The sequence below is a fragment of the Bos grunniens genome, chromosome 16, assembly GCF_055505025.1.
Source record: "Bos grunniens cultivar Pamir isolate PY7600 chromosome 16, Bosgru_T2T1.0, whole genome shotgun sequence".
NCBI classification, from domain to species: Eukaryota; Metazoa; Chordata; class Mammalia; order Artiodactyla; family Bovidae; genus Bos; species Bos grunniens.
The window spans coordinates 30,762,750-30,775,900 of NC_141180.1; positions in this window are offsets into that span (position 1 = coordinate 30,762,750).

Below are 13,151 nucleotides of genomic sequence, written 5' to 3' on the forward strand. Positions count from 1 at the left end.
CAAGCCTGCCCACCCCCAGCTACTTAAAGTGGTGGTTAAATGCCAGGCAGGGTGCCCAGAGCCTGGCCATGGGGTCTCCACTCAGGTAGAGGTGAGGGCTCCCTTCTCTGGTTTGCCCAGGTCTGGCAGTGACCCCATCTTCGGTGTCCCACCTCTAGCCTCTGGGACTCAAGACGGCTCCTGGGCTCAACCACAGGTGTCCAGCAGGCGACCCCCTGGGTTCACCCAGTAGCTCTGGGCCCCATGGGGCAGCTGCCATCTAACCTGGAGCTCCTCGGTTTCCCTGCGTATGGAACAAGACAGGAGAACCCCAGTGGTCTTGCTGGCCCTGTGGACCCCCTTCGTCGGATGCTACTTGAGAAAGCCGGGGGGCCTGTGGACAGGGAGCCTGTGCTGCCCAAGGCTGATGCCGGCTCTTGGCTCTGGGGCTTTTTCTGAGCAGCCGCCCCACAGCCCTGCCCACCCCCAGTCCGCGGGAATTTGGGCGGGAGGCCCACTCCGGGTGGCTTCCCACACCCCGCCCCCTGCTGGGGACATTCATCTGGCACAAAAGGCGCGTGCCCGGTGACAAACTCATTCACACAGGCTGCCGGGCTTTGTGTGCGGGGCTGCGGACCCAGAGGCCATCTGGGGAGCAGTCGTCCCAGCAGGGAGGGGCCCCGGGCTGCCTTTGAAGGTTGAGGAAGCAGCAGTGGCTGGAAGGCCACACATCTGGCCTGGCATCACCTTCCTGTCCCACAGCCCCCAGGGTGTCCCATGCACGCCCCAGCCTGGCACTGCTAGGATGACGAGGGGGTAAGGGGGACGCCTGCCTCCCCTCCCCAGCCCTTAGGATTGCTACCCCTTGGATGCACACATCAGAGAGCCTCTGGGGGCAGCATGGCCTCAGGACAGGGCTGTGGGCTCAGGATTCAAACCCAGGCACTGCGACTACTACTACCACTTAGTAGTAGACCTCAGTTTCTTCATCTGTAAAATGGGGCTAACAACAGTCCACCGAAGGACCATGCTGAGGACGAAGGGAGGGGATAAAGGCAGAGAATTCAGGTGGCCATGCAGGCGCTGCTGGTACTAATGCTTTTGTTTCCACCCACCCCACTTGGTTCCATTTCTTGGGTTGGTGATCCCTGTCTACATCTGGGCTGCGTGAAAGCCACCTGATGGAACAGGAAAAGGCTGGGTGCAGGGCCAAGGAGCACCCAGGACGATGTGACCTCAGCAGTGGCGGGGCTGGTCTGTCCTCTGTCCAGTAGAGCACAGGTGGGCCTGCCTTCCTCTCAGGATTCCAAGCAATTCCAGGGAGAAGCTGCATGTCCTGCTTGGTTTGCATGCCGTAGGCGCTAAGTAAGTGTGCCCCACTCTCCTCATTCAGGCCCCCTGACCTCCACCCTGGGCCTGCCCTGAGTCAGCCCAGGGTGAGCACAGCCCCAAGCATACCCTTCTGCTGACCAGCCCCTGAAGGGCTAGGGACCTGGACAATCTGAGGGGAGAGCCCTGAGGGGCAGGGTGGGGGGCTCCCTGAAAACCCCACCTCATGTGGCAGGCAGTTCTGAACTTGGCAGCTGGACAGCTGGGGGCAGGGAGAGGGGCATCAGGGTTTCCCCCACTCAGGGATCCTTCCTGTCCAAGGGGCTGTGGGGCCAGGGCTTGGCGGACAGGACCTCTGCGGAGGCGCCCTGCCCGCCCCCCCGCCGGGAGGGATGTCCTTGAGAGGGTGTCCTGCAGGCCCCGAGATAATCCCTGCCTTTGAGAGGCTGTGAGAGGCTGGCCGCGGACTTTCCCACAGCCCCACATAAAGGCCGGCCGCCAGCTGCTCTCCCACAAAAGGCTCCCAGCCTTTCAGGGCCCGGCGGGTGGGGTGAGCAGAGGCGCAGTGCAGCCTACCTGGCCACCCCCAGGCAGAGCTTGCAACCATGGGGGCGGTGCCTGCCCACTGACCACCAGGGGCTGGGAGGTCCTTGTGGCTGGGCACTTGGGAGAGCCCTATGGGGCCACCCAGGCCAGCCACCTGCCCCCCCCACCTCCCCCCGCTGGAAGCTGGCATGGTTCTTGGGCCTGTCACTCATTCTTGGCCTTCTCCCTCAGACCGGCACACTCCCGCTGCTGTGCCTGCCTCGCCACCAGCCTGCCCTCTCCCACTCTCCCACTGGCCTCAGATCACCATCACCCGCTGGCACGCTGCCTTGCTGCTCTCACCTCCTTTTTGCTTAGACACCTCACCTGCCCCAACCCCATTCTGCTACACCATGCAGGTGACAAGAGGGATAAATGGCGAAGGCAGAAGGCTGGGCGCAGCCTCCATCTTGACCTCAGCGTCCTCATCTGAGACGTAGGACAGCACTGCCACTTCCCTGGGCTGGTGTCAGAGCCCCCTAAATTCAGATGTTTCAAAATACCAAGTCTTGGAGGAAGCAGGGGGTGGGGTAAGGGAGGAGGGGAGGCAGGGTGCCTGGCCTCAGGAATTAACTGCCCAGTGCACATCAGACAAGGACCAGCCTTGGGAGGCCAGGGGAGCTTCCCAGAGGAGGTGGCAGGTGGAGGCTGGCTTCTCAAAAGCAGGGAGGAGTGTGGGAACTCTCGGGGGCAGAGGCAATGGCCTCTCAGTGCAGCCTAGCTGGTAGGACCCTTTTCTGATTCAGGCTGTAACTTCATGGGGCTCCACATTCTGGGCACCCTGCACCAATTGTCGCCCAGTGAGGATGGCCTTCTTCAGAAGGTCCCCTGTCTGGGAGAGCTCCTGGTCAGGTGTGAGCCACTGGAGAGGTTCATAGGAGGGACCAAATGTGTCACCGGTAGACAGACAGCGACCAGAACGTGGCCAGTGGGGACGCCTGTCCTCAGTGTCCGGGAAGGAACTGATCCGTATGCCAAGACCCCAGGGAGGGACACTTTCTCTGGTCCTGAGTCCTACAAGGCTGCTGGCTGCTGGGGGCCGGGCCATGGGGCTTTGAGGACTGGTATCAGGAGCAGAGATAGCTTGCGCCCACGTGTCCCCGAGCGTCCCGCCCACATCCCCACCTGCTGGGGGCGGAGGCACTGCCTTATACCAGTCAGTGGCCTCTGGCGTCCAAGCTTCATCTAGCTCCGGCCTCCGATTGGCTGCTGAGTGAGCGTGGGGAGGTGGGGAAGCGTGCCTGCCCTTGGGCCCCCTACCCTAGTCCCAACCCAGTCCCATAAAAGCACCGCCACTACCGCCTTCCTGCCGCCCTCCTGCACCAGGCGCCCCAGCCCTTGGCGTGACCCCGTGAGTACCCCAGAGTGAACCCTGATCCGGGTCTGGTGAGACTGCAGCGCAGGGTGTCACCGGGGGTCCCTGCAGGGTCCAGCGTACACCTCGCTACCACTCTGCTCTCCCTCCTGTTCGAGCAGTTTGCGTGGGCGCTAGGTCAAGTCGGAGCCGGGGAAGGGACGTGCTGGAGATGGCGGTGGTACCATCCCTGGTGCGCTTTGCATCCGTCCTGGCGAGGGTCGCGGAGGGGTGTCACCCAAACCCAGAGGTCGGGCCCCAGACAGCCCTCGCTGCCCCCCACCCCCACCCCCACGCAGTCCCCAGCTGGGCTCACTCTCCCTAACACTGTTCACACTGCGGATGGATCCAGGGAAAGCGTGGCCTGCGGCCTCCCAGAAGCCTTCCGGACTTCTCCCTGCACCAAGTGAGGATGGAGACCTAGGTGGAGCTGAAGAGCGCCTTGCGGAAGAACCCCCGCCCCCGCCGCCAGAGCAGCACGCGAAGGCACTCCCCTCCCACTGGGTTCCTCTCCTACTAGGGTCCCAGGTCGGGGCTTAGCCGTGATGGCCAGCTGCAGTGCTCCTCCCGAAGAAGGCAATGTGGTTCCCCTCCTTTTCCCGCCAAGGCTGAGGAGCCCGGCCTTCCACTGTTCGCTGTGGGCTGTGCCCAGGCCTTCACCTTGAAGAGGAGTCCTGGGGACAAGGGTTTTGTATATTGCAAAGGCGGTAAATGATCAAGTTTGTCCATGGCAGGGAGTGGGGTGGGGCCGGGGCGGGTGTGCCTGGTCATCCCAGCCGGGCCCTGCAGCTCCACCTCTCCTTCTTTCAGGCTGGGAGAGGACTAGATGCTTTATGTTAGAGCGGGAGTGAGGTGGTGGCGTGCTGTGGCCTTGAAGGGCATGCCCACCTGCTGGACATCAGTGGGCTAAGGGGCATGTGCCATTCCCGTGGGATACAGGGGTATGTATTGCAGAGGTGCAGGGTTCATACCATGTGTGTCTCAGAACTGGACCACGTGGAGCTTGAATAAAGCTCCTGGTCTGCAGACTCCACCTGGGTCTCTGCCCCACCCTCAAGTGGACCACCACCCCTGAGATTTGGGGTCCCTGCCCAGGGCATGGGGAGGGGTCTGGCCCTCCAGGGGTGGGGCATTGTGCCAGGGTGTCCTGGGCTGGATCCCTGCCCTGCTGACCTCTTCCCTGGAACCATGGTCATTGCCCAGTCTACTCCCTCAGCCTCTAAGGACAAAGAAGACCCTCTGTCTTCTGGGGCCACCCTGAGCCAGGCCTCCTAGGGGGAGCCTCCTGTCTCTGGGAGCTCCCTATGGTGCCCACGATGTGGGTTCTGAGCCACAGCGACATTGTCCCCAGTTCACGGCAGAGCGTTCCTAGTGTGACCCTGCTAGCCCAGGGACCCTGCAAAGGACACACCAGGAATTGGGTGGGGGTGGGCTGGTGCCTCTCAGCAGTGGAGGCTGGCCCTAACCTCCCTCGTTCCCTTTCCACCCCTGTGGTGACCGCCCAACATTACTGAGCAGAGCAAGGACTGCGGCTCCCCCAGGTACCTCTTCGTGGACCCCTCAATCTGCCCCCATCTGTTCCCCATGATTAGAGCCCCCTCCTCCCTTGGCAGCAAGGCTGAGAAGTCAGGAGTCCTGGGCCCAGCCCGTGTCCCGCACTGAACCGGTATGGGAGGGGACGCGGGGTCACAATCTTAAAGGGAGTGTGGCCCCAGGCTCCTTCCCCTGGCCCGCTCCTCCCCTGCTCCCTGACTAAAGCCCATCCAGGAGAGACCAGGGCATAGATCTGGGGTTTGCTGCCCCCTGGTGTCTCCTGGCCTGGTCCTGCCGCCTGGAAGTGCTGGGCTCCCAGAAGGTAAGGGGCTCTGAGTTCCCTTGCTTCTCAGCAGAGGTGGAGGTGGAGGTGGAGGGTCCCTGGGCCCAAGCCTGCCCCAGGCCTGGTGTGGACAGACAGCCAGGGGCTGCCCCCGCCTGGGTGGGGCTTCAGTCAAGCTCTGGAAAAGGGGTGGGCTATGCAGAGAGCAAGCAGAAGTCAGAGAAGGTGGTCAGCGGGCAGAGGTGGTGACCACAGCAGCAGGCAGCAGCCTTGTGGATGGCGCCGCTGCCTCTGTGCCTGGAGTGGCTCCAGATGATGGGGTTGTGAGCCATCTCCCACCCCAATGAAAGTTTCCACCTCTGAGCCCCCTGCTCCACGCTCAGGGCTCCAGTTACTCCCCCTACCAGCAGGTCACTCCTCTAGGGGAGGGGGCAGCCACCAATGGGCCATCCCTCTGCCCCATTCCTCAGCATCTAGTAGGTGTTTAATAAATGTGGGTTACACAGAGCTTGGCTTCCTGGAGGCCTGAGGAGCCTGGACTCAGGGTAAGGCCCGCTGGCTCAGAGCCCTCCTGTTTCCCTATCAGAGGTGGGCAGAGACTCTCAACTGTGCAGCAGGTGACTGCCTGGTCCCTGGGCCCTGGAGGGTCCCCCTCCCCACCAGCCTATCTGGGAACCTTGGTCCAGGGACGGGGCTGGGGCCATGGACACGGTCCTCTGCTTCCAGGTCAATTGGGCAGTTGGTTAGCATGGCTGGCTGGAGAATCCAGGGAGCCAATCTGTCATGTGTCAGATATCTCAGCAGCAGAATATGGGGCATAGGTTGACCACGTCCATGTCACAGGTGGTGGAGACTCAGGGCTGCCTCACAAGTGCTGCTCAAAAGGACAAGAACCCGTGAGTTGGGGGTGGGGAGCCTTTCACCAGACTGTGGCCAGACAACATTCCCCTCATGTCCCAGGTTTTCTTTGTGAAATGAAGCCCGTGACCACATTGAAACAAAGAAGACAGGCTGGGGGTGAGCATCTTTTTAATGTCCTGTTATCAGTTTGGGGGAAGGACATGATCATGGTTCACATTTAAAAAGGAAACCATAGCTCCTGAAGGTGGACAACACCAGGTCCCAGGCCCCGGGGCCCCACCCTCCAGCATCACCTCGTGGAGGCAGTGATTCCTTTTTTCTGGCCAAGGAAGGAAGCTGGAGCAACAGCCCGGGGTGGCATCTCAAAAGTGCAGGGTCCACGGCCCAGGAGCCTGGTCAATTGGCCAACTCTTCCTGCACGTAGTGTGCAGACCTTTAGTTCACATGCTTCCTTTTTATTTATATTCTTTTAGTTGAACGTTTTGTTTGGAGATAATTCACAGGGAATTGTGCGAAGCAACACGAAGGAGCTCATGCACCCTTCACCATCAGCAACACCTCACAAAATGTTAGCGCAGGGGGACTTCCCTGGCCGGCCAGTGGTTAAGAATCCATGCTTTCATTGCAGGGGTGAGGGGGCGTGGGTTTGACCCCTGGTCTTACATGCTGCATGGCACGGTTGGGGGTGGGGGGGCCAACTATAGTACAGGGATCAGATTGGGGGTGCTGATTGGGTCCAGATACAGAACATTCCAAAACCGCGAGGATCACTCCTGCTTTCTTTGCAAACAAAACATTATTGAATCATTAATTTCAGATTGTGATAAAACATACATACATACTTTAAGTTACCACCTTAGCCATTTCTAAGTGTGTAATTCTGCGACCTTAAGGATATAAATATTGTTGTGCAGCCATCAGAACTGTCTCCAGAACTTTCTCATCATCTCTATAGAAACTCTGTCCCCAGTGAGCACTCACTCCCCTTCCCCCTCTTCACCTGCTGTCTCTGTGGACTTGGCTGCTCTAGATGCTCACGTGACTGGAGTCATTCGGTGCTGGTCACTTGACGTCAACTTGTCACGTAGCATCATGTCCTCAAGGTTCCTCCACACTGTGGCGGGTGCCAGAGCTCTGTCCCTTCTTCTGGATGAATGACCCTCCCTTGTATGGGGGTGCCATTCCTCCGTGGCTGGATTCCCGGGTGTCTTCCACCTTTTGGTGACAAAGGTGACTAACTCTGCTGTGCCACGTGAGTGTATGGAGCGCTGGACGTGGGTCCTGGGGGCAGGACTGCGCCTGATTCATTTCTGAATCCCACAGTCCAGTGCTGAGGAGTGAGGGCCCATTGTGGAGGGTGGGGGGTGGGGGGTGCAGCAGGCAATGAATACCTGACAAGGCTTCCTTCTGGGGTCAGTATGGAGCTCCCAGGGGTGTCCTGGTCACGTGGCCTTGACCAGCAGTGAATGTTAATCCATGTCCTCATCAGCCTTTTTCTCATAAAAGTGAAACATGCAGTTCCCAAAACTCAGAGCCTGCAGAAGAGGATAGAGGAGAAAGTGGAGGTTGTCTGTGGCAGCCCTTCCCCCTCCCCCATACTCCCATCCCTCCATCCCCCATCCCCAGATCCAGCAGCTTTATCAGGCAAAGGGGCCCATGTGGGTGCCTTCCCTGAAAAACGGTGTCCCTACCCAGGGGGATTTGATGAGGAGTTTTACAGCAATGGTTCAGGGGTGGGATTGCTAAGGATCAGGGTGCGGTCAGGGCCTGAACTCCTTTAATCTGGCCTCAGTTGCTTCCCTCCATTGTCCCCTTCCTTCCCTGATTAGCAACTGTCTGAATCTGCTCTTTGGAACTCAGGGAAGGTCATAGAGGCTGGAGTCTATTCCTTACAAACAAGAAATGGTGCACACAGAAAGGCTTTTGTGCCTGGGAGCCCCAGAGGCTCTGATAGGTTTCACTGTCAGGGACAGGGTAAGTCGATGATGGAGCATCTCAGTACATTCTGCTGAGCAGGTGGAACGAAGCTGGAGCTGAGGCTGAGGCAGGAAGGAGCAGCAGTCACTGCATCAGCAGGGTCACTTCTGTGGCCTGACTGCGATTGTGTTCCGTCTGCGGTCAGACCTGGTTGACGTGTCTTTGTGGGCACTGGCTGTGCTGTTGTTCTGTTCACTGGGAGAGCAACGAGGCGGGCAAGCAGCTATCCTTGGCCTCACTGTTACCCATCGGGTTTGTTCTGAGTCTCTGCTCGGTGCCAGGTGCTGGGGACACAGACAGCACTGAACAAGGGAGAAAGTTCGTGGCCCTCAGGAATTGCATTCTGCTCCGTGTCTGTTTGCCCTGAATCCCATCTACTCTGGATTCATGTGTTGAAGTGCTGACTCCCAGCGTGGCTGTGTCTGGAGACAGGCTCTCAGGAGGTGGGTAGAAGGGAGGGGCGCTGGTCCCCGGGGACTGGTGTCCTCCTGAGAAGAGAGACATGGGTGATGTGGGTGAGGATGTGGCAAGAAGACAGCCATCTGCGAGCCAAGGAGGGAGGCCTCAGGCCGACCCTGGACACCTTGATCTCAGACCTGCAGCCTCCAGACCAAACCCTCCAGACTCAGGTACACTGCCATGGCAGCCCTCACCTTTAGCCCCGCCCACCTTCCAGGCAGGCCCCAGCCCCATCTAAGCATCCCTGATCTCTGTTACTCGTGATGTCTGCCTGCTCCCAGATTTCACATCAATGCTGTCATGCAGCCTGGCTCTTCACTCAGCATAGTGACTGCAGGGTTCCTCTGATGCTGTGTGCACCAAGATTCATTATCTTATTGCTGAGTAGGGTCCCATTGTACGAATATGCCACGCTTTGTGTCTACTCACCCATCTGGGTGGTTTCTGGCTCTTGGTGATTACTGGGAAAGCTGCTCTGAACTTCTGTAAACAAGTTCTGATGTGGATGTGCGTGTGGACTCGGTCGCTTCAGTCGTGTCTGACTCTGCCACGCTATGGACTGTATGTTGCCCTCCAGCCTCCTCCGTCCATGGGAACCTCCAGGCAAGAATACTGAAGTGGGTTGCCATGTCCTCCTCCAGGGGATCTTCCCGACCCAGGGATCAAACAAACGTCTCAGGTCTCCTGCATCGGCTGACGGGTTCTTTACCACTAGGACCACCTGGGAAGCCCTCTGGTGTGGACACGTCTTCTCACTTCTCTTCCTTTTTTACCCAGGAGGGGAATTGCCCGGTCCTGCGTTAGGTGTGTCTGTAAGTTCGTAACAACTTGCCAATCTGTGGCCCAAAGTGGCTGTTCCATGTTCCATTCACCTCTGGGAGTGTTGAGATTCCCAATGGCTCTGTGTGCTCCTCAGCATTTGGTCAGACGTTAATCTTGGCTGTTCCGTTGGTTTCAGTTTGGGTTTCCCTGTTGACTCACGATGTTGCACCGCTTTGCCGGTGCTCTCTATGCATCTTCTCGGGTTTGAAGGATTTGTTCAAATCTCTGCAAATTGGATTGTCTTACTGTAACAGTTCCCTGGTGGCTCAGATGGTAAAGAATCCGACTGCAATTTGGGAGACCTGGGTTTGATCTCTGGGTTGGGAAGATCCCCTGGAGGAGGGCATGACAACCCACTGCAGTATTCTTACCTGGAGAATCCCCATGGACAGAGGAGCCTGAAGGGCTACAATCAGTGAGGTTGCAAAGAGTCAGACATGACTGAACGACTAAGCGCAGATCCTGTAACAGTTATATCTTTTGGCTCCAAGATATTAATGTATGTGATGTATGTTTTCCCTGCAGGTGGTGTGCCTTTGCTCCAGCCCCTCTGCAGGTTGGGCCATGGCCAGCAGCGTTGCCACCCGCTCTGGATCTCACCAAGAGTGGAGCCGGCCACAGTGCTTAGCGCACATTCTTCCTCATTGTACACCTTTCTCACCTTGTCTCCCAGACTCCCAGGGCTCCTATTCATCCTTCAGAGCCCTGCCTGGCATCTGCTGCCCAGAAGTGAGCCTTCACCACATGAAGCTACTTTGGCTTTTTAAAAAATTTTATTTTTTAAAAAAGATTTACTTATATTTTTGGCTGTTTCTGGGTCTTTGTTGCTGTGCACTGGGTTTGTCTAGTTGCAGCGAGTGGGGGCTATTCTACTTGTTGTGCGAGAGTTTTCCATTGAAGTGGTTTCTCTTGTTTTGGAGCATGGGCTCTAGGTGCTCAGGCTCAGTAGTTGTAGCTCGTGGGCTTAGTTGCTTCACGGCACACGGGATCTTTCCTGACCAGGGATTGAACCTGTGTCCTCTGCACTGGCAGCGGACTTTTGACCACCAGACCACCACAGAAGCCTTACTTTGACTTTTAGACTTCATTTCCTCACTAGACCATGAGCCCAGGAGGCCATCCAAGGCCTTGCAACCCAATGCTGGGGTGTGGTGGGGAGGGGGCGGGGCAGGGGGAGAATGGTCCAGCCAGCAGTGTGGCTCCCTATTCAGGGTTCGACTCGCTGATGCGTGTGGGTAATGTTGGAGCAGTCCAAGAGCGAGATGAAAAAGAATTTCTGGACACAGAGCATTTCAGAAGGGAGTGAGTTTATTAAGAACAAAGAGCAGAAATAATGTGGGCACCGCGAGCGCAGCAGGCTGACCTCTTGACAAACCAGGGAAAATGGACAGTTTTTGTGGGTTAATAGCCAATTGTTATAGCAAAATTCCTGCTGGATGGTTGGTGTTAGGTGATTGGTTGGGGAGCTACAGGGTGCTTACTGGAGTGGGCATCTTTGCCTAATGGGGAGTCAGGAAGCTCCTTAGTGATCATCAGGGGCTTTTGGCAACAGTTACAAAGGGGCTCAGTCAGTTTCAGAGGTGACCTTGGTTCTGGGCTCTGCTTCTGTGGTCTTGGGGGGAGGCCTCAACAGGTAAGTCCTGCTCCTTGCTGTGCCTCAGTTTTCCTACGTGCCCAGCATGGGCAGGGTGAATGAAATGATCTCTGAGGATGTATCAGATGTGGGGGGATTCAAGATGTTGGGGTACCCCTACCTGGAGGAGCACCCCATGAGATGGGAGGACAGTGAAGGCGTGGGAGGGAGCAGAGGAGGTGCTAGTGCCCCAGACCAGGCCCTAGGCCCCTGCCATACTATTGGGGTTCCAGAATATTCTAAAGCACTACTCAGAGTCCATCATGGCCAAGCCAAGGCTGCAGGGGGGTGCAGGCTTCCCTGGAAACACTGTGAAAATAGTGGGGCAGGAGCCCAATCTGATGTACCCTCCCAGGGGGATGAGAGCTGTGCTGGTGGGCATCTCATGGGGGCTCCCAAGCTGCTGGGTTGAATGCCCTCCACGCTGCCTCCAACCCCTGGAGTCCATGGGGCTGGAGGCCAGTCTGGGGGCCAGCTCTGCCTCTGAACTCTGGGAAACTTTGCAGAACAGGAAGGTGGTCAATCCCCGCCCCACCCCCATGACTGAACCCCTGACGTATCCCAGGCTGTCCTCCTCAGGCTCCCCTGGAAATGGAGTAGGTGGTGACCATGAGCACATGGTGGCTGCTAGCCAGTTCTACCAGCAGAACTCCTGCCTGGGGAGAGCTGGGTAAAACTGGCTGACCCATGTGCCTGCAGCCTGGGGATGTGACCTTCCCGTGGAGTCCTGCCCTCCCAGCGTCCTGCTCTGTGGGAGGCGGGGCTCCTCACACCCTCCTTCTGCAGCCCAGAGGTCCCTGCCCCCAGGCCTACTCCCTGTCCATCTGAGGACTGCCAAGGAGCTGAGAAGTCTGGGTGGGGACAGCCCCAAGACCCATTGGACGGGAAGATCGGGGTTTGGGTCTGAGCACAGTTGGCTGGGGTTGCAGGGGAGACTCTGGGCAAGGCCTGTCCCTTTCTGAGCCCCATCTCCCCTTCAGCGAAGTGGAGCAAAACTGTCCAGTCCAGCCCTTTTCCAGAGACAGGTGGGGGTGGACACAGTGGGGAGCCCCTGTGGTCATCAGAGATGACTCAGTACACCATGCTGCAACTCACGAGTCCTCCGGTGGTCGGGAAGGAGCCACCCTCTGCAGAGCTGAGGGAAACAGGGTAAACAGCCAGAACCACAGCCTGGCCGAGGTGGGGACACACACTGGGCACACTGCATGGGGGCTGCTGGTGCTTCTCTGGAGGACTGGTTACTGTTTCTGCAGAGTCTGAGACAGGTAAGGGGGAAGCCAAGCTGAGCTCCTTTGGTGGGCTCAGTGTTGTGGGGAGGAACAGGTGGGCTTTCGGGGGGTCAGAGCAAGGGGAGGCATGGATGACCTTTGGGGGTCACCTGCTTCTATAGGAACTCTAATGCATGAGAGAGGGGGCAGGAAGCTGGTTCACTGGGTGAGGCAGAGGGGGGATCTGTGATTGTGGGGGGGCCTCACCTCTCCACTTACATGCCCCTCCCCCATGTGGCTAATCAGTAAAGAGAACTTCTGCCATGCAGGAGACCTGGGTACAATCCCTGGGTCGGGAAGATCCCCTGGCGAAGGGCATGGCAACCCACTCAGTATTCTTGCCTGGCGAATCCCGTGGACAGAGGAGCCTGGCGGGATACAGTCCATGGGGTCGCAGAGAATCAGACTGAGTGACTAACACTCACTTTCACTTTCCCTCCTTTGGCCTGGTCAGCTCCTGCCGCCCACACAGGCTGTACCCCTCCCAGCCTGACACTGGTCTCCCCACCTCTCCCCTGAGCATAGCCTGCACCTGACTCTGAGCTGTCACCGAGGGGCCTGCTCCCCCGGCAGCTGTGGGCCCAGGGGACACTGGGGACTGGGGAGCAAACCCTTCCTGCCTCAGGTGACCCCTGTGTGGCTTTCCAGGGGACTGCAGCCAGGATCTGAAGGGTCCTGAGGGTGAACATGGAGCCTCTGCGAGCTGGGGTCCACCACTCTGGTGCCCGGGGCCCAAGGCTGACAGTGGGAGCCTGGCGAGACCCCTGAGCCTCTGCCTGTCCCACCAGCCAGCCCTGTCCCCACTCCTGCCCCTTGGGTGCTCCCCAGTGACCCCCTCCCTCCCCAGTCCCTGCTGGGCCATGTCCCTGTCCTGACCTCACTTGGCCTCTGTCCCCCCGGTATCCAGATCTCCTGGACTGACCCATGTTGCTGGTGCCCAGTCCCCCTGACCTCAGGAGAGCCAGACCCACCCTCAGCAGAAGACCCCTCTGGTGGCCCCTCCCCAACCGCTCCACTCAGGAGTCTCAGGTGACCCCACTGCAGGTAAGGGCGCTCCCTGGCCTGGCT